This window comes from Panicum virgatum, chromosome 5K, assembly GCF_016808335.1.
Source record: "Panicum virgatum strain AP13 chromosome 5K, P.virgatum_v5, whole genome shotgun sequence".
Lineage (NCBI taxonomy): Eukaryota > Viridiplantae > Streptophyta > Magnoliopsida > Poales > Poaceae > Panicum > Panicum virgatum.
Window position 1 is genome coordinate 48,290,927 of NC_053140.1, and position 26,199 is coordinate 48,317,125.

General features: G+C 40.2%; 1 pseudogene; it reads left to right on the forward strand.

Annotated features, from left to right (window-relative positions):
* The first annotated feature begins 19,149 nt into the window (after positions 1-19,149).
* LOC120708025 lies at positions 19,150-26,065 on the forward strand (annotated as a pseudogene).
* The last annotated feature ends 134 nt before the right edge of the window (positions 26,066-26,199 follow it).

Genomic DNA, 26,199 nt, shown 5'->3' on the forward strand with positions numbered 1-26,199 from the left:
TACGAATGCGGATCTCATCGGATACGAATATAAAACGGATAGTTCGAATCCGGATACGAATCCGGATACCTTCTCGATTTGAAACATAGGGCTATCATAAGTATATTTATTTTTTCAATAATTTTATAGCAGATCAAAATCATTATACAAGTAGGGAGTAAAGGATTATGAGATAGCTAATAAAAAAGAATATAATTATCTATGCATAGCTTTTATATTAAATATATAATACTAATTATAAATGTAAAATAAATAAATATTTAAATACTTAATAATTACGATATATAAAAAAAGATTTTATCATTAAATAAATAATTAATTTGACTCGTATTAAATAATTTTAATCATGAAATAAATATATTAAATAGTTAAAGTTAATTTTTATATCATTATTAATTTTAATAAATATATTATTAGTTATCTAGCTTTCTAAATAATTTAAATAGTGTACATCATTAAGTAATAGGTATAAAGATAAGTTTAAGATTGTCTCACTAGTCATTTTTTCTTTGCGGATACGGATGGATACGGATGTGATCGGATATTCTTCGAATACGAATACGGAATCGGATAGAGAAAAGTTCTTAAAATCGAATTCGGATGCATCCATATGACATACATATTAAATTCGAATACGGATACGGATATTCATATTTACGTTTTAAGCGGATACGAATACGGATAATTTGGATGTTCAGACATCCGAATCCATCCTTAGTTGGTGGGGCTGCGAGCGACCACTGCGACCAGGGGGGTCGCGTACGTACGTCACGTCGCCCGGCGACCCCTGCGCGCGCGCGTCCTTGTCGCCCGCACGCGCGGGTCGTCGCCCGGACCCCAAGATAAAGCCGCTGCAGGTGCGTGAGCCGGAGAGTGTGTGAGCGAGTGTCGCGGTCGCGGTCGGCGGTGACGATCGAGGGGAAAAGGAAAACCGCCGGTTTGGGACTTCGGGGCCGGAAATCCAAAATAGGATTCGCGCGCTATTAAGTTTCCTGGCGCGCGACGCACACCGCCACACCGGTGAAGCAGCTGTCCGCCTGTCTGTGCCTGCCAACCCACGTGACACGCTAAGGTATTGATTTGCTTTTCTTTTTCCTTTCTATTTTTACCTATGTGTGTTTCGTAATGGAAGCAACTATCATTCCTTTTTTTTTAAACACTACCATATGTCGCTGATGATGAGGTATTTATATTATGTTTTCTCTTTGAGAAATTTTGTTGACAAAGATTTTAGAAAAGTTATAATAAAAAATTATATGGAGCATTGTGCTTAAAAGTTGTATGATGAACTTGTACGTAAAACATTGTCCAAGAAGTCTTCCTGATTACATTTTTTCATAGAAATTGTGCTGAAAAATTATCGTCTGCAAAATTTTGTAGAAAAAGTTGTCTCAATAAATTGTATTTTTATAAGCTTACGACTAACTTATGCCCCAAAGTTGTGTGAGAAGTTTTCGTGAAAATTATGTTCAAAGTTATCATTTAGTAAGGAGGCTGAAAAAAGTTGTGTTTGCATAAAACTTTATGCAAAACTTATGCAAAAAGGAAGTAATAACTTTATTGACTCTGAAAAATTATGTATATAACTTTTAATTCAAACATATTAGATATATAACTTATGCTACAAAAATAGAACAGTGAACTATTAATATAAAAATTCGTTTACACAACTTTTCCTATAACCTATATATGAAAATTTTCTAGTGCATCCAGAAAAATGGAAAATAACGTTTTTAGTAAATATATTGTTTTTCTTATTTTTTAAAAATTATTTTTTTAGTTTGAATCTAACTTTTATTTCACTCCCTCCCCCACCTGAAATACTACTCTCTACTTTTCCACGTTCCGCTCTGAAAGAGAATTGTGTGCACGGCCCAACAAGAAAAGGACCCGTGCAGTGCAAAGGGAAACAAAATTAACGTGGACGGTGCGGTGACCCAAAAGAGGAAAGGGAATTAACTCATGCCCAAAGTGGAATGTACAAGGTTAGTTGTCTGATCGTTTGTTAGTTCCTGTGCTGGGGCGCGCGCGCGAATTAGCTAGCCCGCTTCGGGGCTACGCTACATGGCGCACGCAGCTGTCGGAGCGCACGGTGCCGCGGCGGTGTTACGTGCTGCCGAGATATATAGGGTTAATCTCGACGGATCGATCGGTCCAGGCGATAGAGCTAGCGAGGGTTTTGACGTTTTGGGAGGATTATTGATATGACATCGATCGCGTGCCAAGATCGATCGAGTAGTAGTCGTCGTCCTTGGCTCTTTTTTCTTCTTTTTTTTTTACAGAGTTTTAACCGGTCGTTGCAGACGAAGCGATCGATAGCGGCTCGATAATGTACCGGAGGTGGCAAATGGGAAGTGATGGCAACCGAGAAAAGGAGAGATTTGGAGGTATATATGCAGTTTAACTCCAAAGTTGACCAAAAAACTAGCTATTAGATGAAATGATGTAGATGATACCAATGTAGTTTAGTTGGTTCTTATATGTAACAACTGTTTTTGTGTGTTAGAATGGCAACTAGCTGGAAATTGTCTACATGTATGTTGGGTAGTGTGCTTTAGTCTCATTTCTTGACCCATATCCTTTCAAAGTTCCATTTTATTACTGAGCTTATCCGCCTGACAATAGGCACCTTTTATCATTACCGCGTGCACACCGGCGAATCCTTTCAGTTTAGCGCTCATATTCTCTATATAAAGTTAGGTTGCTAGATCTTAAGTTACCCAAGCGCTGTAACACCTCAGGTGTTAATCAATTATAATTAAGACTAAGCACAATCATTAGTTACAAACCTATGCGACAAAACTTCACAAAACCAAAGTTTGGGTCTCAACCCAGCCGGATCGGTCTGACCAGTCGGGGCAACCGGTCTGACCGGTTGAAATGATTTCAACCGTTTTGGGCCCCACAGCATTTAAATCACTCTTTCTCTCTTCCTCATCAATTTACCCGTTCTCCCTCAGCTCTCTCACTCTATCCCCGAGCCCCTTCTCACCCAAACCCTAAACTCCTCAAATCCTCCCCTTCCACTTGATTCCAAGGCCAAGGAAGGATCAAACTGGCGTGGGGAGCTTCTTTTTCACGATCCCCTCTCCTGGGGAGCTGTGGATCCAAGTTCTTCGTGGGGGAAGGACTCATCCAAAGTATTTTAGCTAGGGATGGATCGATCTCCTTCTCTAGGCGATTTTAAATGATTCTCTCTGGTCAAACACCTCCAGTAGCACCCCTGAACTAGTTCCCAGAAGGGTTTTAGAATTTGTGGGCGGGTTTCACCGCGACGTGGATTTGAGCTTCTGGCCTGGGTAGGGCCGGTCTGACCTGTCGGAGGGACCGGTCTGACTGGTAGCAGGTTTGGATTATATGGGACCGGTCTGACCGGTCGGGTGGACCGGTCTGACCGGTATGGCAGTGGCTGAGAGGGTTCAATAAGTGGGAGTTAGTGCAATTAGTTAGAAATTATTTTGGCTATTGATCACCTATTATTTTCATAAATCATGCCCGCATTTCTCATGTCATACGCATGTGCATACGTGTAGCGGCCGCAGCGGAGGAGGTGGTATATGAGGTGGTTGCGGAGCCACACGAGCCGCAGGGGCAAGCCCCGCAGCAGGAGATTCGTGAGGAGTTGACCCAATACCCAGCTGACCCCGGTGCTGAGCAGCAGACTCAAGGCAAGCCCCGGTGCATGTTCTAGTATTTTTAAATTTATTACTCACTATATGTATTTATTACTTGTACATTACATTTCAGGAATTGTTTGGGACCTTAGTTGCATTATCCTTAGGTTACCTCGAGTTTATACTAGTATGCATAGGTCGATAGAAATGCTATGCTTAATAGGTCCCGGTAAAAGTCGCGTGATCTCTGGTCACTCGCGAGAATAGGAAGCATTTATGTTCCAGTACTTGAGTATTAAATTCAAATTGGAAGGTATGGGATGGGAGACCGAATGGGGGAACGTGTAGCCCATCTGTGTTGATTAAGGACCGTTCTGTTATCGCCTATGCTGATCGGAGATTAAATTGTACTAACCACATGCCGGGAGTAGGAGGTAGTCGAAACCGGTAAGCCGAGTACTGCCTTGCTTCGAAAGTACAGAACTTCTACCCACCCCTTAGGGCAAGTCGAGTGGCTGCGGAGAATTGAGATGCATGAGTTTACTTTTAGTGGTCTCTCGTAGGGCTCGGCTGACTATATGCAGCTGGGACGGTTCTGTAGTTCGAGGCGGGGAGGGGAAAAGTTGGTGCGTGGGGTCTGACGGGGCTTTTGTGTGCCGTGTTGGTTAGGTTCACCTTGCAAGGTTAAATCGAATCGATTCGCCGTGTCTCACGGTTATGAGAGCATTGATCTCTTGGTCACATCGTAGAAAGGAAATGGAAAAACAAAATGAGATGAGATGCAATGAGGGCTGATGTTATTTAATAAATGGTTTGTTCACCCTAATTGTAGTAGATTTACAAATCATAGATGATTAATAAATCTATTGATATAAATAGGAGCTAAAATTTGGAGAATAAGGACTCACTTCTAGTGCTGTTTCTGCAAAACCAACCACCAGCTAAAAGCCTTGCATGTCTAGGTATGTGGGCTAAGTATACCCATTGGTCGGGTAAGTCTTGCTGAGTATTAGTTACTCAGGGTTTATTGCCACCAATTTTTATTACAGGACACCCAGACGTTGACTTCTGTCCCTGCTGCGCCAAGTTCATCCGCCGGGACGCAGCGGGATGGGAGGTCATGGGATCGGATAGCTAGATTAGGAGGCCGAGGGGTTGCGCATGGGTGAGCTGGATGTGCACCCTGTCTGTTTTGTTGGACCGGTCTGACCGGTCTGTGGACCGGTCTGACCGGTGGCTTCGTGGGGACTCCATGCACACCGATCTGACCGGTGGTGTAAAGACTGAACCAGTAGAGGTAGTGTAGATGTGGGTTCTTTTCCTTTTGAGCTTTGGCTACATCTTTTGTAAAGTTATAAGTTATGTAAATTATGTATGTATATTTGAACCCGGTTTGTAAAACTTATCGCTTCTTCGCGTGTTGTATTTGTGTATTTTTTCGTAACTATCGTGCTTGTACCATCTGCGTTCGTCTTCTTGTGGGACTACCGGTGTTGTTTCGATAGGGTCGTGGGTTGAGAAAGGACCGTCAAATTAAATCATTAAGCTAATGCGTCCGATATGTTCAAATGACAGCCATTACACTTAATTTAGAGTTTTAATTTGGCGGTTCCGTCACAAGCTCGCGCCAGTCTTATTACTGTCAGTGGACATGTCGATGTCAACTGCTAAAAAATTAGTGTTGATAATTCTTAGAATTAGTTTATAAAAAAGTTACAATGTAAGCACCCGTGCCAAGTCTAAGATAAAAATTCGGATGAGTCCCACCACAATAATGAGCATACGCTCAGTTTGTCAGGAATGTACATTTTTCTGCATGCTGTAAATCATGAGATAAATATATGGTATGCCCAAAAGGTAAATCTAATTATAAACTTGTTGGGGGCAAAACGTCAAGAAAAAATATGATGCAATACATAATTGATCCGACTGGAAGGGTTTTTTTGCCAATGCGGATTTATGTGTTTTCTTGAATGAAACCGACCACTAGTTTAAAAGGATCGGAGATTGCTTGTGACGTGTCCCACTACTTCCATTCCAGACACTGCTTTGGAGTATTATACTGGGGTAGTGCTGAATGCTTTGGAGTTTTGAATAGCAAAGCAAGCTAAACTTCTGACCAACGTATGTGATGCCAGCAGAAAAAAATGAGAAAAACTTAGGGAATATACTGATTCCTGCGTGGGCATCAACATCATGTTTCTCTCATCATGGCCAAGTTGCCCAACAAATGCTAAACTTCCACTAATTATCAGGGTCGTCCTGGCTATCATTCTTCATCTTACTAATTTATTTGGTGGATATACGTATATATATTATTTATTTTTACAACAAGGAGAAGAAAAAGAAACAATTAATGTAATTGATAACAGTCGGGGCTAAACATATACTATATGTAAAAGGGATGCAACAAAAATAAATAAATAAATAAATAAATAAACATGTTTACTGATGAATTCTATGCTGCTTAGGTTGATGGCAATCGATATTCAATATTTTGTGGTTGACTTAAGGCTAACAAATTAATTAGTACATGGATTTTTGCGAATAAATAAAAATGATAATTATTTAGCACCTCCTTTAATAAATATTGGCCTTGCTGATAGTTTTCAAGAGTCACGTCAAGAAACCACAAACAGCTAGATAGCTCTCTTTCTTGGTGAAGTGAAAGTGTTGCTGGCCTGTCCAAATATGATTGGGAGCTTTCTTCCGAAACATGCAAAGTGGTATACATATATGTCTATAGGTTAGTTAGGATTTTCTCCCAAAGATTAATGTACTGGATCAACTGGAACAAGAGTTAACTGGTGACCCTGAGTACCTTACATATTATATTAAGTGGGGAGCATATATATTACTAGAGCCTAGAAAGGTACCATTTTTGGGGGAACAAATCTGCATGGATGCGTGATTAAAAGCTATTCTATCATAAGAATGCATATATCCAGCGGAAACAGATTAATTTGTTGAATACCAGAAATTTGAAAGTTCTAACGGTCAGACTCATTTTTCTGAGATTAAAAGTGAGATGTGTCAAAATGCATTTTATTTACTTGTTGGATGTCCAAGAATATTGCATGCTAAAACAGCTAATGCATGACAGAGATAAAATGGATCTATAGCAGTAGACTATAGTTGCTAAATTGTACACTGGCGCAAATATCTTACCGTGCCTCGAATGACTATAGCTATGGATGAAGATTCAAAACCTACGACAACCTTTCTAGAATGGACCATTCATCAGATTAGAAAGGTGTTTAGATTTATCAACTGCAAAACACAATTTAGTATTTTCTTAGTTAATATTATTCGATATAACCTTTTCTTTAACTTTGTGCTAATATATTGATACAAAGACACTGTAGATTGATGTGTACTGATGAAGACCATGGCTATTGAAGGGACCAGTTAATGAGTTAAATGGCACCTTACTAATAATTCGGTGCTTTTGAGGGAAAATTGTTCTCATCCCTCTAGCAAGATGCAGGGAAAAGTACAACTATTGATTTAACTTTTACATTGTTGTATTACAAATTTTACTGTAGATATTGGTACTCCCAAATTATAAGATAAAAATTAAAATTGTGGAAGTAGATACACACCACGCGTGGGAAGATGCTGGAATAAATAGATGCAGGTCGATGCTAGATACCAAATTGGCATCGTCCGCCATAAACATCTAAACTTGACTCACTTCAAAATCGACGCGTATTAATTACTTGAGTTTCCTAATTAAGCAAACACATGCACGATAAACTCGTGATCCTAATTCTTATCCCTGCTGGGCCGTCGTTGATTATGTATATAGACGCCCCTGGTTAATTAAGCAAACACTGCATGTGGTTGGTGAATGTGCACAGCCGTGTACGCTCATCGTGCATTGTACTAGATTTGTGTCATGAGCCTACACTATCGAGTAGCTAGTGCTTGTGTAACAATCTAATAATGCTGTAGACTCATGTAGTCTTCGAGGGCCTTGGTTTTCCTGCAAATATTCTTCATGCATGCTCCCGCGGGGACATGAACGGGATTAGACAGACCAACACAGTTACGTTGTAATTGTTAAATGGCGGCTAACGAGGTAATTAACTAGCCTGCGCAGGTTTATCTCGATCCGGGGAACATATTTTTTTTAGATATATAGTATTTATATGTGGTATGTGGAACATAGCGAATCAGAATCAGTCGATCAGTGGGGCACTAATGTAATGTATATGAAAGACGAAATTTTAACTTTTTTTTTACTTTCTCGGCCTAATAGTTTCGCGGTTAGTACGTTGATGACGAAATTTTAACTTTCTTTTTTGGACTTTCTCCGCCTAACAGTTTCGCGGTTAGTTGATGCATGCCACAACACGTTCTCTTGAAGAAAAGCACGCGTCTACAATCGCACACGGCACACCCACCAGCTCGACCATTACGCCGCAACAAATAAACTTAACACAACTCACACCGCGCGCATCTAATATAGAATACTACTATAATTTGCCTTTGAAATTAAGGGAACTAGCAAGGTGGCCCGCGCAAATAGCGCGGGTATCTAGCTTTTCTACTAATCTCTGGTATCCTTTTAAAATTGAAAAAATAATTTTTGTTTTGTTGTTTCGAGACCAAGTAAATTCTTAGACAATTGAAGTTATATCAAGGTAAATCAAGGCTAGGGTAACCTCATAGAATAATTAAGGTCATTAAATCATCATAAAATTCAGTGATATTTATTCTTTTGTTTTTTCAACTAATGTGATAATTTCTCTAAATTATCTTATTATTTAAAACTTATTTGTATTTATTTGTTGTACTCAACGAAGGTCTCGTCGGCACGTCTATTTTATGAACTATTTAAAGTCTTTCTAATTTCAAGATCTAATCAACCTAAACATTTTTCCATAGATCAATTGATTAGTTCACATAGATCGAAGTATTTATAAGCATTTTCAAAAAAAATATTAGGATTCCAATTTTTTCTCATTACTAAACCACCATTCATTTAATGTAATGCTTTTTGCAATGCCAATCTAAATAGTATAATACAGACTCGCAACCCTTGTGCTCAAAGCTTTTCCCATCCATATTCTCATCCTACCCTTTCTACTATAGCTCATCCAGGTCCCATCGCTTCAGGCCCCTTCCTCTTCTCTTCCGACGTCTCGGCGGTGGAGAAGAGGGAGGTGGGCTGGTTCCTTTCTCCTAGTGTATATGTTGGTATATTATCTATGGTCTGTTGTATTCGAACAGGTTTTCTTTGGCCGTGTCCCACCGCTCCCCTACATCTGTGGCCATTTCCGATGCGAATGGTGTCATCATCGTCTTCTCCATTGTGGTGCCTGCAGGATGAAACCAAATAAAATTTCCTTCTCTCCTTCTTGTTTCTTTTGCTCCGCCCGGCCACATCTCCTCACCGTTCTCTGTTTTCTCGGCCCCGCATGGTTCTGTTCCGCCAGTTCCTCCTCCTTCCTCTTCTCTCTCCTTTCTCTTGCTTCCAGGTTTCTACCTGAATATGCTTGTTTTAGTTTTTATTTTAGTTAGTCGTCACCGTAGATCTTCTTGCTCGTGTTGCGGATTTGCCTATGTTCTTCACATGAATGAATTTATGCGGTCTTTGCTTACTAATTTTTGTTGTGATTCCGGTTTGCTTCACCTCTTTCCTTGCAACTTTTTTTTATTGAAGCAGCTTTGAGCCTTTTTCTCTCCAGGTTCTCATGGATCTCAACCATTTGTTGTGTTGGAAGCCTTCCCATAGATTTAAGGACTTTGCTTTTCTTCTCGCTGGCGCCGTTTTCATCTGCATCCTTGGGTTGGAGGTGTTGGTCTTCGCCAATGGGATCTTCTTCCTCTTCAAGCCTCCTGGCAAGCTTCAACGACACTAGCCCAAGCATCATTATGGGCCAGTTTGGATGTCGGTTCCTCTAGTAGCCTTCAAGGCGAGCTTCATGGTAGTGATGACAATGTTTTGCAGCTTATTTATAGATTCATCTAGGTTTCCGCTTCTGTGATGTGTGGAGGTGTTCATGTGTGTCTGGCCATTTGACCGGGTTTGTAATTGGCTCCTCTTTGAGGTGCCTTTATATAAGACCACAACTTCTATAATATATGTTATATGTTTATTTTCTTAAAAAAATAGCATAATACAGTCAATCCTCATCTTCATCAATTTCTTTTCATTATCAGATGAGGTTGCGACTTGACACATCTGGTGTCTACAGGTTATGCTTCCCCTATCATCTAATTATACTTTGCAACAATGAAGTGTTGTCTAATGTTTAATTTTTTATGGAGTTTTATTAAATGTAGATCAATAGCTCATTGCAAATTTATCTATTTACTAATCATACTTGGCGTAGACTCCTTGGTCATATCCTAATTTTCTTAATCCATTTAGTTCTGAAATTATCTATTTATTAGTTGTATTTGATATTCACCCTTAAGTTTTCTTCTTTTTCTAATTCCAAATTTATCTATTTATTAATCATACTCAGTATGGACTCTTTGGTCACATATCCTAATTTTTTTTAATTTAATTCCAAAATGAGCTATTTATTAATTGTATTTGATATGGACTCTTAAGTTACTCTATACCGTTAGCTAATCATATTCAATATGTACTATTTTATCACGGGCTAATTTTTCTATTCTTTTATTATGAATTTAGGTATTCCAATCATATTCATCATGTACTCTTTGATCAAGTCCTAATTGTTATTTTTTAAATACTAAATTTAGCTAGTTATCAAGGACTCTTAATTATTAATCAGATTTGATATGGACTCTATAAGTTAGTTTAGATCGTTAGATCTTCATAAAATCTAATAACATATATTTTTCTCCTTTTTAGATAATTTTGAGTAATTTTAGACCCTCTCGGCAGACATGGTGACTTCTAACACTGAATCCGTTGTCGCCTTTTGCCTTGTTATTGGTCTTGAAGTTACATTAGGATTTTCGTCATCTTTAATCTACAAATTTGCTAGCTACTTCCAGTAATGTAATGTCATGTCATTCCCCTTGTGCTTGCAAACGGAAAGCGTTGAAGGTGGCCAGTGATATAAGGATAATAAATAGGAAGATACATGATGCTAAGTTTTTTTATGAACTTTGCCAGTTTGTTAGGTTGGTTGGGTGAAGTTGTCCACTCGGTGCGAGTATTTGACTCAGCATGGATGCTTGTATTTTCTTTAGATTTAGGCATTAGCAATGATATCTTAAGCGAGCACAGCAAGTCTCCTAAAGTAACTTTTCTTAATCTCAAGATCAATCGGCTCAGTCTTTCCGAGAGTGCACATAGAGTAGTGTCAAGCGCATATTCATAGAATTAATTAATCGTGAGCATATGTGTGCATCTGTGCTTTTACTTTGTTTTATAAAATTATTTTTTATAGCTGGAGGATAAAATCAAATAAATTAGTTTGTAAAAGAGAATCATAGGCAGCCCAATTCCATATCCATCTATTTACATAAATGCTATTGACGTGTATTACATAAGGTTTACACTAAAAAGGTAGATTACACGTTGCTAGTAGAAGAATGAAGTTACGTAAATTAGAACCCACCTGAAGTCCGTATCTTTGCAATTTCTAAATTGGTAATTTAGCATCACATATTTCTAAATTGCTAATTTAGTATCTCATACCATAATAAGCTTCTCATACTAAATGATATGAGATACAAATTTACTTCTTTTAAAATTTCTAATTGTCTAGTCGTATTTGATATGGACTCTTTAAGTAAGTCTAGATCCATTGTATTTGGTATGGACTCTATGAGATAGTTTAGACCGTTAGATCTTTATAAAATCCAATGGTTTAAATCATTCTCTTTTTTAGATTAACGTGCGAATTTTTTAGTCCTCTCGGCGAACGTGGTGGCTTTTTCTAACACTCAAATATGTATATAACTAGCAAGGTGGCCTGCACAAATAGCGCGGGTATCTAGCTTTTCTACTAACCTTTGGTATCTTTTTAAAATTGAAAAAATAAATTTTGTTTTGTTGTTTCGAGACCAAGTAAATTCTTAGACAATTGAAGTTATATCAAGGTAAATCAAGGCTAGGGTAACCTCGTAGAATAATTAAGGTCTTTAAATCATCATAAAATTCAGTGATATAAGGCTAGGGTAACCTCATAGACATATGCTAGTCGATGATATGGATTCCTTACCGGCCAAAGTGGGAGGAGCTAGATAGGCTAGCTGATGAGCGAGTGTCCCCAATAGGCGGGGAAAAGCGAGGCCACTTTTGCCACGGCTTCGTCGACCACAGCAATCATGCTGTTCATGCATATATCCCTGCTCGATCGGCGACCGGTCGATCGCCCGCCGGATCGCGAAATCCGTCGTCGCTTTTCCAGCCCCCCGGTTCCGATCCGGCCACTTCATTTTCTTTGTTTCTCTGAAATTTATTATTTGCTCCGGCCGCTTCTTCAACTCGCAATGATAGTGCGCGCGGAGAGTTTCAGCTCATGATCATTTGTTGTTGTGCGCATCGCGAGAATCCAAGGAGATCGCTGGAACCCATAAAATATTGATGTATTATTGGTCACTCGATCTGTAGGCAAATCAGAAACGGACAAAGTGGAGGGGGGGAATTAAAGCGCGCATCACATATACATGATGCATAAAGATTTTTTCTCCTCCTTTTTGCTTTGTTCTCGGCACCAGAGAGAGGATCGATCGTGATACTGATGCACGGGACGTCGTGTCTCCGAGTGACACATTGCAATCAAGGCAAAGAGCGGCCAAATTCAGTTTGGACGGTGGACGGCGCAGAGGACTACTAAAAACCTATTCTAGAATTTAAGGATGTTGCGCTTTCAGGGGTAGAAGACGTTTCTATCGACAGCAAGATGGCTGTGGTGACTTTATCAATCTCGAGAATCTGTTCTTTTGTTGTGACTTGCTTTTTTAGTAAACGTTCTTCAAGAATTACTGAAATTTAACTATATTTGTACAAATTTTTGAATAAGACAACAAGTGGTCAAATTTGGGATAAAAAAGGTCAAACGAATCTATTATCTTATTATTTGGACAACAAACGGAGCCTCCACGTTCGCTCTCAAGGCCTACAAATTCCCACGTTAATCGGAGAAAAAAAGAAAAAGAAAAATTACCTACCACTGCCATTACGATAAAAATTAGCCTGAAATACCCTTGTGCCTAATTAAAAATCATCCACCAATGCCATTATTAAAAATTAAATATAAAATACCATTTATTTATGTATCAGTTACAAATATATACTATTAATAAAAACTAAAGCTAACAATAATCAATCAAAATAAAATAAAAATAAGAATAATTATCTTCATAATATTATTAAAGCTCAACAAATCAAATTGTTATTATAGGTGGATCATAGTTCAATTGTTTTAATCAACAATAAGACATAATTTACGATAATGAACATGATAATGTATGGTAAAAAGAAATAGTATAACTTTTAAGTAAGGATACAATGACATGCAAATTTTTAAATTTTTAATACTAGCCGCGCAAATGCGTGGGTTATACGCCTAGTTGTAATTTGAAATAGAGTATCAATTAAGCATAGTCTTTCTATAAACACTTGCAGATTGGTACCCATCGCACATCCTTTTTTTACCCGCAAAAAAGGGAAGTGCATGTACTATATATCCATCACGTGTTAAGTACTAATATGTTTTTTAATTAGCTTTTTTTTCCGAAACAAGTTTCAGAGGCAAATGATCAAATGTCAACTTTAGGAAGTACTTCCTTTGTTGAAGATATGTAACATGTATTTTGTTTTGGCTTGGTGCTACAATTTAGTTAGACTTTCACAATTGTTTTCTCACAAAACATAAGACCAATGCATATACTATAAAAAGCATTTTAAAATTATGAATCCAGCTTTACTTATATCAGAATAAGTGTTGTGGTAGATATACATGTTTGAATTATTTTTCAAAATTAGATATGCCTATACATCAACACACGCTCCTACACGAACTAGTAGTTTCAAGAGACATAAGTACCAGTTCATTGAGAAATTAGAGGTCCATAGCTAACCAAAATTCCCTCTCTCATTTATTCATATTCTAACACAGGACTCAAATAGATATGTCGTAATCTTTATCTGGTTGTGACGTGTGGTAGACGTAATGCTTTAGTTACCAATTCTCTATATATATGTTTTTCCATACACACATCCATTTGTATTGAATTGATACATATGCTTATTTTAATTTAACTTGGCTTAAGATATATGTTTAACATGAAAATTGTTGTGCTCATTAATTGCTTTCCTGCTAATAAATGCACACATGATCTTTATGGTACGGTGACACAGATCTTGAGAAAGATAATAATATTATTGTCATTGGAGGTGACTGAATTGATGGTAGGAATACTGCTTCTATGTTTTTGTGAGAATTGTTTGGATTTATCTCCTCTTTAGGGGGTCTTATGCGGATTAACAAAGAGGCTTCAAACGATGATCTCTAATTATAGTACTAATATTTTCAACGATGGTTACATCGTCCTACCGAATTGGTGAGTGCTGTTTGTTTTTTAGAACTTTAGTAATTTTTTTTCTCATGACCTCTAATTAATAACAGTAAGATAGAATACCAAGCACTTCTGGTACTGCAAACCGAGTCTCTCTCTGAACGTAAGAAGCAGGGCAGAGCATGCACTAGGGGCGGAGTAATCCACATGTGAGCATAGCCACACCGATCGAGTAGAGAGATCATCAGCATCTTTGAAGCTCTTATATTCTCCGTGGAGTCCGTCGCCAGGGCGAACGTCTAGTGCCTTGTAGTTTCGTGCTCAGGTCCAACTCGATCGTGTAGGTTTGTTTACATATTTGCATCTCCATCAATCCTGGCCCACTGTCAATTTTTGGCACGTACACATCATTGCTTGTCTTCATCGACCAGCAGCACCGTTTAGGCCTTAACTTGGATTGCACACTTCGCCCACGGACTAGACGCAGCGTCATCATGCATACCGATCCCCGGATCCCTAAACCGCCCCTGTCAGGCCGTCAAATTGGCATATTCTGTCAGTATAGTACTAATTATTCATCGATCAGGAGGGCATCAGTACGCCTTGTAGTATGCTTTTTCGTCTGACGACAGCAATGCAACCGATCAACGTTGGCACGCGCACACACCGATCGATCGATGGATATATCTGCAAAGTTACTCTAGGATTCAAAATTTGTCAAAAAAAAAAACAAGTATGGTGATGACACGGCTGAATGGCTGATGATGGTATGTGTATACATGATGCGTCGATGCAGGATCATCTGCGCGCGCTTTCTTTCCCTTGGTGCCACCCCGCCCCGTTGCTGCCGCCCTTTTCAGCAGCATGGTGCCGGTAGCGAGTTCCATCCGAATTGAAAACCAGTCAAAAGAGCGGGCAGCACAACCGCACCCGGTGCCACTCCTGGCTCCTGCCCTGCCGGTGGTAGCTCTTGCTTGCATATGGGGCGCGCATTGGGAGGCCGCCACGTACGCCATTTGACGCCGCCTGTCAGTGCGCGTCGTCTTGTAGCGGCACTGCTGTCTGCTGGCTGCCGCCCTCCCGTGTGTGATCACAGCATGCACTTGGGTTCCTACACCCGGCCGGGGTTGTCGCTTCGCGCGCCCCGCACTGCTGCGTGCCGGTACCTGATCAGGTGATGGATCGGAGCGGAGGAGGGCGGTCGTCGATGGTGACAGAGCCACGCACCCGCCCGGGATGACGACGACCGGGCAAACCAGTGGACGGACGGGCGACGATGGGCTCCCGTCACGGACTCATGCACGGGGGGTCCGCCCGCGCGCCTCTCGATCTCGACCGGCCTTAGTGTTAGTGGGAGGGCAGTGCTTGCTGAGCGAAGCTTGGCTTGACCTTGGAGGCTTGGAGTACGACGCCCTTGCACTGGACTGGCCGGCATGATCCATGCAACCCCTGCGCGCGCGGGGCCTTCGGTTTTGCCGTCCCTTCCGCTTGGAGGTCAAGCGTGGAGTTGGAGACAGAGCGTGGAGAGGATCCTGGATCCGACTATCCGAGCGAGTGGTGGCTGCGCCCAACGATCGAGACGGGACAAATGGGAGGGAGATCGATCCATCGAACGCGAGGCTGCCCCAGCGATTGGCCCAGGGCCGTCCGCTCGTGGGATCTGATTGGCCCCCGGTATCGCGCGCGGTGGGCTTAGCCTAGCCATGCTGCACACTTGTGCCGCAACAGGCACCCCACCGTGCAACTGGTCTAGTAGTACCAGCAGGCTACTAGCTAGGATCTCGTACAAGCATGTATCTGGTCGTTTGCAGGACAGTCTCAGGGGAGTGTTTGGCCTAAATAAAGCCTGTTTACAACAGCTAGTAGCTTGGAAAAGGGAGTTCGTTGCTGCATGTAGCCTCATTTTTCACATCTATAAAGTCGTCCAATCTCGACCGTAGGAAGCCCTTATTTAAGCAATAATAATAATGTGACAACGACCACCTGCAAGTTGCAACTTAGACCATTTTTATGATCTTTGCCTGCCATGGAGCGCCGATGCAACTACAAGTCGTAAGGCTTTTTGATCAAGCAGTGCCACCTTTTGGAGAATCTACCAAAGCCGAGCGCCCCGGCCGGACAGCCGCCAGTAGTTGACATTAAGCACCATGCGAAGTGATGTCATTTTGGGCGAGATAAACGGTGGCACAAGCCCTTTTTCGCGGGAGCACGCACAGTGCGGGTCGCCAGCTCAATCAATAGATTCCGCGGTGCAGTGAAAGTGCGGGCTTTGACTAGGCGCATCTCTACACGGAGATACCAGCGGCGGACAACGACGGGCACACATGCATATATGCATGGGGCATCCATTCACCACCTGTACTCCCTGCACCTAAAAAAAGCCGCTTCTAGTAGCAGGAATGGAATCTGCCCAATTTGGCATTATACCACGAATGCTATTGCTACCCCACTACTGTTCTTACAATTCCTGGCCTCCCGTATACGAAATAAGTACCTGATTTCCATCGAGTGAGAGAGAAAATTGAGAAGAGATCAGAAGTAGGAGTAAGATGTATGTACAGATAGACGAGCATATGCTGATCTATACCTTCCAGAGAGAGGGGGGAAATGTTGCTTTTCAAAAAAGAAAAGAAAAGAAAAGAAAAGAAAAAGGTCACAAGATTCTGGTGCCGTCCTAGTGTGCTTACGAGTTGCAGCACGACAGGTTAAACATCTACCACAACGGGCACCAGTAAAAAGGGCCCGGCCGGGCGGGCAGGCAGGATCGAATCGGTCGATCTTGCGGTCCGAGCGTGAGTGGCGGTTCAATTATGCTGCTACTGGCGCCCTCAGCTCCTGCCTGCCAAAGCTTTGCTTTGCTAGTGCGGTTTCAAGGGGGGCAGTAGCTAGTAGCGAGCTGGTGACGACGGCCATGTAAAAGAAAAAAATGATACGCCAGAGCCAGAGGGTGCCGCGGCCGGCAGCAATGGCCGACACCCCTGAGGCTCTGACGCCGGCCGGGCAGCCTCCCGGTGCGTGGATTTTCTCCCGACACTTGACGACGGCCGCCGGGATGCTGTTCTGGTTTGATTTCGTGCCTCGGAGTTTAGGGCCGGATTCGCTGACTCCTGGTCTGTTTTCTTTCCAGAAATGACGGCGAGGAGCAACGCCGGCCGGGCGAGACTTTTGCGTGCGTGGCTGCCGTATCTTCATTCATTTGCTAGAGTTAAGCTTCTTTCCTTTTCTTTTTTTTTTTGAGAAAAGTTAAGCTTCTTTCCTGCTGAGCTTAAGAAGAAACATGTTCGACTACTATTCGACAAACATTTTACAATTGGGCATGTTTTATTAATAACGTGACTAAAGGAACTGTTTTAACTTGACAGGAATCGATCTGTCTGATTTGTTTGTCCTCGATCTTTTTACAGCAACTGTGAGATGAGTCTGGTCACTGGTGGAGAAAAACTGAAAGAGGATGTCAGCACTTCGTCAGCCCACTGTGGGACAGAAGCCGTTGGATTGATACGGAAATGGGAAGAATCTTTGCGGTTGAGGGATGATGCTTTTTTTTTAGAAAAGAGGGAAGAGCACTGCCGAATCATATTAGAAGAAGAAGAATGCGGAGTCTTACGTAAGGTCTATTACATGAATAACTGAAGCACGCTCTGAACACTAAGTAAATTAACATTAGGAATTATAAAACTGCTGGAGTTCCGCACGCTTGGAAGCGCAAGTTCACCTCCTCCTTAGTGAAGCACCGCCACCGAATCAGCCTCCCGTGCCTCAAAAGTCCTTTTATTTCGTTCCTTCCAAATGTTCCAAGCCGTGTACATATTGATGACTGCTCACGTTCTTCCTTGTGCTTTCGTGGCAAGTGCACCTCCTGAGTCCACCATTCTACTATGGTCATAGGGATGACGCATGGCATGTTTGTCTCTACAAATTACAAAATCATGCGCAGAAGCAAAGAGATGTTTGAGGCACGGGGGCCTCTCTCACAGTCACAGAGGCGAGAGGCCCAGCGAGCCACCAACCAGGCCGTGCTGCGGGAAGCCAGGCCTCTGCGGGCTGCTTCAGCTGAGCGCTCGCACAGGACCTTTTTCATTTTTATATTTTTAAAAAAACAAAATTTCAAAAATATATGTCGAATATAGAAATTTTCAAAAATGGGTGTCAATCGCCCCCCTAATGGGCGACAGGGTGCCTGTCGCCCATTGGATGGGCGACAGGACCTAAATGTAAAAAAATATATATTTAGGTTCTAGCGCCTATAGCGCATTAAATAGTGCATTTGTAAAATCGATATAAAATTGTAGGAAAATCAGAAAAATACAAACTTAACTGTTCTGGATTCTATGAAACAAGATCTACAACTTTTGTTACATAAAGTTTTTCATTTGATCAATGTATCTAAATCAAGAAAAATAGTTCTTGTACCTAGAAAAATCTGAAATAATTCATTTGGTCTAGTTATGCTTATCTAAAATTTACTAAACTTTTTTTATAGCTCTTAGGAAATAAAATAATGGTACTGTAAAATTTATGGCTTCTAATACTCAGTATAGTAGCATGGATAAATAACCCATTTAAACTAGACATATTGCAATATCTAATTTAAAAACTTATTCTAAAAATGTTTTCTGGGCCTGCCAATTTTGTACAAGTCTATGCTCACCATATGCAATACTCTGGCCAAAGATGACATGCATACAAAGGATGGATCTTGAGATTTAAATAAAAGTGCATTAAACTGGTATCTAAAATAGAGCAAGATACATTGATCAAATGAAAAACTTTATGTAACAAAAGTTGTAGATATTGTTTCATAGAATCCAGAACAGTTGAGTTTGTATTTTTTTTTATTTTTATACGATTTTATATCGATTTTACAAGTTCACTGTTTAATGCGCCCTGGGCGCCAGGAGCTAAATATAATTTTTTTATATATTTAGGTCTTGTCGCCCATCCAGTGAGCGACAGGCACCCTGTCGCCCATCAGGCACCCATTTTTGAAAATTATCTTATTCGACATATATTTTTGAAATTTTGTTTTTTTTAATATAAAAATGAAAAAAGCGCGCTCGCACATGTGGGCTGCGGAGGGCGATCCATTCGTTGGCCCAGAAAGGCAAAACCGGCACGACGCTCTTCCTTCGGATCGAAGTTCCCACCCTCTTCCTCCTTCGGATCCAAGCTGTCAGCCTTTATTGGCGAAGATCCTCCCACAACCCGCGCCATTTCCACCGCCTAGAGAGCAGGGATCTCTCGCATCGCTAGCCGCCTAGCCGGTCGTCGGTCCCTCTCCCTGCACGCGAGCCGCAATGGAGGTGGTGAGCACGCCCAGCCAGGAGCTCGCCCTCACAAACTGCGCCTTCGTCTCCGCCGCCGACATCCGCCGCTTCCCCAACTACATTGCCCTCGTCCTCACCCTAAGATATCCTCACTCCGTCTTTTACTTAGTCCATCTGCCCTTGTTGTGGTTGGTTAGAGCCTCCCTCGCGTTTATTTATTTATTTTCTTTCTTTTCTGACAAATACAACCTACCCGACGATGTGTTTGTTTGGTGCTGCGATGTCATTGATTGTTGTTGCTCTAGGAAGAAATGTGCGACCTCTGATTGAAAGACCTAATCTGTCAACTCGGCAGCTTGTATTCATCTCGCTGACATACTCTAATATCTCGTATTGGGGGGGGGGGGGGGGGGGGGGGCAGGTAGTTAAACTGTGTGTTGTTTGTAGAGTGATAACAGTGACAGGCTGTTACCTTATTAATTCATGTTGGATGTGCAAGTGTACGTCTTTATAAGCAGGTTTCATTTACCTTGACAAAAATTGGTTTCAAGTTTGCTCAGTGCCTCGGTTCAGTTGTTGAAATTTGAATTACAAGATTTCAGCAGCCTGCATAGACGAAGAACTTGTGAACCAACTACGTGGGAATAACTTGTGATGCCTATTATAGTTGTGCAGTTAAATTTCTTGTTATGTTTACTTTGGGAAGTGAACTTTCTTTTTCTCTTAAGTGCGTGATCCTTAACAAGACACACAGCTCATGATGCCATCGCAAGTGGCCGCATTGCTTTGAATGGCATCCAGCGTAGACAGGCAAAGGTTTCTGCTGGAGATTCTGTTACAGTCAGCAGGTTTGAATTTTAACATGCTTCCGGACCTTTACTTCTCAAGGTTCTTTCTGTAGTCATTTAGTTTGTTAATTTTCTGCTCAGCTTTGTTCCTCCTGATGATTTCAAGCTGGCTTTGCTTACACTGGAGCTATCATATGTCAAGGCAAAAGCCAATCAAGAGCAGGTTTGCCTGCTCTTCTAGATGATCACAATAGTATTTTGTAAGAATTTAGTTGACGATGTTATATGTGTGAAGTGTGAACTTCATTTGTAGTTGGATGCTGTTTTGCTTGCCCAACAACTGCGGAAAAGATTCCTTGACCAGGTAGGACATATTTCTGCCTTGGCTTCTAGTGTTCTCTTTCGATAGGGCTTGTTTCTTCCATGATTTTATCAGGAAATTTTCCCTCTGTCTGTCAGTAACAACATGTTGCATTTGGCAACTTTTGTTCTTTGTAGGTCATGACGTCTGGGCAAAAAGTGACGTTTGAATTTTGTGGAACAAACTATATCTTCACTGTAAATCAAGCAATGCTAGAAGGCCAAGAGAGTTCCACACCATTGGACAGAGGGTTCCTGTCAAGTGACACATATATCATATTTGAGGCAGCCCCTAATTCGGGAATTAAGGTTCCTTTCAGTTCATTTGTTACCTACAAGTAAAGTGCGTAGAAGACATTGTAATACCTTGTCTTATACATGCAGGTGATCAACCAAAAGGAAGCTGCTGGCAGCAAACTTTTCAAGCATAAAGAGTTTAACCTGGAGAAGTTGGGTATAGGTGGATTAAGTGCTGAATTTACAGACATCTTTCGCAGGGCATTTGCTTCTCGAGTGTTTCCACCTCACGTTGTTAGTAGGTAATTGTCTAGAAAGAATTAGGATACTGACACACTCTCTGCAATTAGTAGTTATTAATTAACTGCCTGCTACAGGTTAGGTATAAAGCATGTCAAGGGTATACTACTTTATGGCCCCCCTGGTACTGGGAAGACACTTATGGCTCGACAAATTGGGAAGTTGTTAAATGGGAAGGATCCGAAGGCACGAATTTCTTGACTGATTATATCATACAAATTTGCTCCCGGACTGATTGAACTATTTACTTCTATATATGTTTATACTTATAAACACAGTGGATTATGTTATAATTTACTCTTCCAAAATGTAAAAGTATCAGTAGTATTTAAAGTAGACTTGCGCTTACGTAGGTCTTATGTTATCACAAGAAGTAATGACCAATATTTGACTATATTATGTGTAAAATATTGCCATGTACTTCTATATGACCTATTTTACTAGTTTTGTTGCCTTCATTTTCCCATGAAGTTGGCAACTAAATTAATTCTGTTGCCTTCCATTTCCCCATGGAATTTTTAACATTATATCTAGTCAGATTGTGTGGACTGTGCTAAAAGTATGTTTTTGTCAAGGTAGCCAAGTAATATGACTAATGTCAGATCTCAGCTATGGTCCAGCTACATGCTTAACTTCCATGTTTGTATCTCAGATTGTAAATGGACCTGAAGTCTTGAGCAAATTTGTTGGTGAAACAGAGAAAAACGTGAGAGATCTATTTGCAGATGCTGAGAATGAACAGAGAACACGTGGTAGGGTGTCTCAAGAAAAATGTCTTTTCTTATTAATTTCATTTCTTTTTATTATCTCAAATTATGTGGTTTTATCTCAATTTAGGTGATGAGAGTGACCTTCATGTCATCATCTTTGATGAAATTGATGCTATATGTAAGGTAAATCACTCGTACCCTCTGCTTCACATCCTCATATGCTTTCCACTTATTTCAAGCTCTCTAAGCATAGTTGAGGATAAGCTGTACCTACAAACGGGTCTCTAGCTGACTTGGTTAGATGGCCTTAGTAGCACTCCTCAGGTACGTGGGAGCGAATTTCAGCCTGGGGTTAAAAAAAAATCCCCTCACCTGCCACCACGCCAAAGCATGAAGGAAGGTCTCAGCCCGCACTCACTCAGGTAACGGCGCCCTTATGTCGGCTTACATGAGAGGTCTTCTCTTATTCAATGCTTGGGGGTTTCTTCCCCCTGCAGGCCATTTTTTTTAGGATAAGCTGTACCATTTGTGTAGATAGCTCAATGCTGAATTCCTCAACCACAGTTTGTTAGCAGGAAGGTGCTTTAGGTTGTTCCTAACATTTCATGCACAAATTTTTTCCAACTTAAAATATGATCATTTCTCCAAAATTCTATGTTCTACATATTATATGAAAAATAATTATTCAGATTAGATACATATTATTTGTGAATACAATATATCATTTCTCAAATACATTCCGTTGGCTGGGATCCATGATATCAGTTTTCAAATGACTCTTAGTACTTTATACCAGCCTCTATAATTTATTTTTCTGTACATTTTTTTTTGCAGTGCCTGCTTGTTTAGATTGCCTTATAAAATACGATGAAATTTTCATAACTTCTTGAAAATCCGATTGTGCAGTCAAGAGGTTCAGCCAGGGATGGTACAGGTGTGCATGACAGCATTGTAAACCAGCTACTAACAAAGGTATTTTCTTATAATTCGAATTATGGACTTGATTGTGCCTTCTTCATGTGTGTGTTTAGTGATATGTAACCAACCTGACGACCTATATACTATTTAGATAGATGGTGTTGAAGTACTAAACAATGTTCTGCTTATTGGAATGACAAATAGGAAAGATTTGCTTGATGAAGCTTTGTTGAGGTGAACTCTTACACTTGGTTAATGGTTATATATCTTTTTGGCATAATTTGCTCAATCATTGGCACGTACATTTAGTAGTACTGACAATAGACATCATTTCAATCAAGAGGGTCGCAAGGATTTAATGTCCAATTGTGCCTCATGCTTTAAGATATTTGGTGTTCAGGCCTGGAAGGTTGGAAGTGCACATTGAGATAAACCTACCTGATGAAAATGGGCGCTTCCAAATTCTCCAAATACACACGAATAAGATGAAACAGAGCTCTTTCCTTTCTCCAGATGTTAATCTGCTAGAGCTTGGTATGTCTGATATTCCTCCTTTCCTATAAGCAAAAGCTGATAATTTCTGCTGCCTCATATATCAAAATAAGAATATATCAATTCTGCGACATAATTAATCATGCGAAGCACTTAAAATAACATCTGCTCATTTGAATGAAGCTGCACGAACCAAGAACTACAGTGGAGCATAATTGGAAGGTGTTGTTAAAAGCGCAGTTTCTTATGCTTTGAACCGTCAAATTAGTATGGATGGCCTCACGAAGCCTTTGGATGAGGAAAGCATTAAGGTCACTATGGATGACTTTGTGAATGGACTTCAAGAAATTACCCCTTCATTTGGAGCATCTACGGATAACCTTGAAAGATGCAGGTTGTACCAAACACGTAGTTTACAGAGTATTGGCTTGATGATTTATATGTTCTAGTGCCTTAATGGATTAATTAATATGCTTCAAATATTAGAAGGATTCATTTCTTGTGGTATCTGATTACATATCACTTTTACAAAATTTTCTACTCCACCTATGGCTAGGGTCTTAGGGAGATGCCAGTATGCTACAATCTTATCGGTTTCATTTTTTCTAAGGGTAGGGCATTTTGCACTGACATTTTAAGAACCAGAATACCAGATGCTTTCTGTCATTCATGAATGTTTGTGGAAGATCCATCCTATAAAGAAACAGGAAAGCAGAATCTATATACTATGTTCAGTAGATATAAATATCTCAAAGACAAAAATATCTATTATATGCTTGAAGTTTCCCAGTGAAATAATTTTTTTGCTGTTTGATCTGTGAGAAAGATTCCAATCATTTGTCTATTTTGCTGAAAATTCTGGCCTTGATCACAAAAATGTGCACAGTTTTATGTAATTTCTCACATAGATGTCTTCATGCAAAATCTGCAGGTTGCGTGGTATTGTTGACTGTGGCAAACCACATAAGCACATTTATCAACGGGTTATGCTCCTAGTTGAGCAGGTTAAAGTTAGCAGAGGTAGCCCACTTGTCACTTGCCTTTTTGGAAGGACCAGCTGGAAGGTACATTTCAACTAAACATTAGACTTATCTTTCTTTGGATCTGCTGAAACCTCATTTCATTTCCGTTCAATTGGCTTTCAGTGGTAAATCAGCTACGGCAGCTACTGTTGGCATCGATAGTGATTTTGCTTATGTAAAAGTTGTAAGTTCCTTTGTTCCTTTTGCAGTTGAGGAGCCACATTTTGTTTATTATGATATGACTTTTGCTCTATCTGGGAGGATATAGCTCTGAATTGGTATTCTTATTCACAGATATCGGCCGAGACAATGATTGGTTTCAGTGAAAGCAGCAAGTGTGCACAGATATGCAAGGTTAGACAACCATTATGCAATGATGTTTTCTCTAACTATCTGTGAAACTTTATCTTATTTCACAACTGCCACTTGTTTGTGTGTTTGTATAGTTACTCCCTCCGCCCCAAAATACAAATCTTCAATTTGACTAAGCTTACAGTAAAGAATAATAATATCGAATTAATATTACTGGATCCATAATGAAATACATTTTCATAATGTACTTCGTTGATATGGTATATGTTGATACTCTTATATAAACTTAGTCAAACATAATATAGTTTGACTTAGGATAAAACAAGAAACACTTATATTTTGGGAGGGAGTATTTGTTTATCAAATATTGTGTTCGCTCAGGAACATAATGAAGTGTTATGTCTTTGTTTCCTGTTATGTACAGGTTTTTGAGGATGCATACAGATCTCCACTAAGCATCATAGTTCTTGATGACATCGAAAGGTTAATAGTTGTCGAACCTAGGAATGAAACAAACAGTCACTATTTTCCATGTATCCTTTTCACTTAACCTACTTCAGAGTTATCTGACAATCTTTTAGGTTACTGGAATATGTTGCTATTGGACCCCGCTTCTCAAATTTGATCTCACAAACACTTCTGGTTCTCCTCAAGAGGGTTCCTCCAAAGGTTCACTGTCGCCTTTTGTTTCCGATCAGCATATTTCTTTCTTGCTATCCTGAAATGTAATTGTGGCCATATGGGACTTGATGTCATACATTGACTTCTCTAACTTGAATTTATAAAAAAGTATTTGATAGACTAAATTCCTTATGGCATGGAAAACAATTCTCTTTATTCATTCATTTCCTTGCTATTTGTTGTAGGGCAAGAATTTGCTTGTGATCGGAACAAGCGAGGTGGGCTTTCTGGAGTCCATTGGTATGTGTGATGCCTTCTCTGTGACCTACCATGTTCCTAAACTGAAAAAAGAGGATGCTAAAAAGGTAATGAAATATTCTGCTGTTTTAATTGATTTTGTTTTTCATGATAATGCCAGGATGTTTTCGTTTGGTATGCTGGGCATTAGGCAATGCTTTTGGAACATTATTGGATAGATCCTACAGAGACATGTCTTTATGAATGGTATTGGTCCTTCACAGGTGCTACAACATCTCAACGTGTTCAACGAAGGAGATATTGATGCAGCAGCAGAAGCATTGGATGATGTAAAATTTCTCCTAATTACTCACGACAGGAAGGCAGACTTTTAGATCAAACTCTTACAGTTTTTCTGATGACGCAGATGCCACTTAAGAAGTTATATACACTTGTTGAGATGGCGGCACAGGGAAGGACTGGAGGAAGTGCAGAAGCAATTTATGCTGGAAAGGAAAAGATTGATATCGACCACTTCTTTAGTATCTTGGGTGATATTATCCGCTATTAAGCACGTTTCATGCGCAATACGTACTCTTCCCACCTTCCTTTCTATTTTGTGTTTTGCTCTCCTGAACTCCTATAGTTCTCCTCTGTAAAGTTTTTTTGTGCGATGCCTTTGAGATGCATATTGAACTCGTATTCAAATCTTATGCTCCCTTCAATTCTTAATGTAGGTTATCTAGTAGGATACTAGTTGGCCTAACCTATAACCTATTCTAACATGCTACATCAATGTATAGAAGTTGCGTATGTTGATAACATATGATTGATGTTACTAGATTTATCATGCAAAATATTTTTTA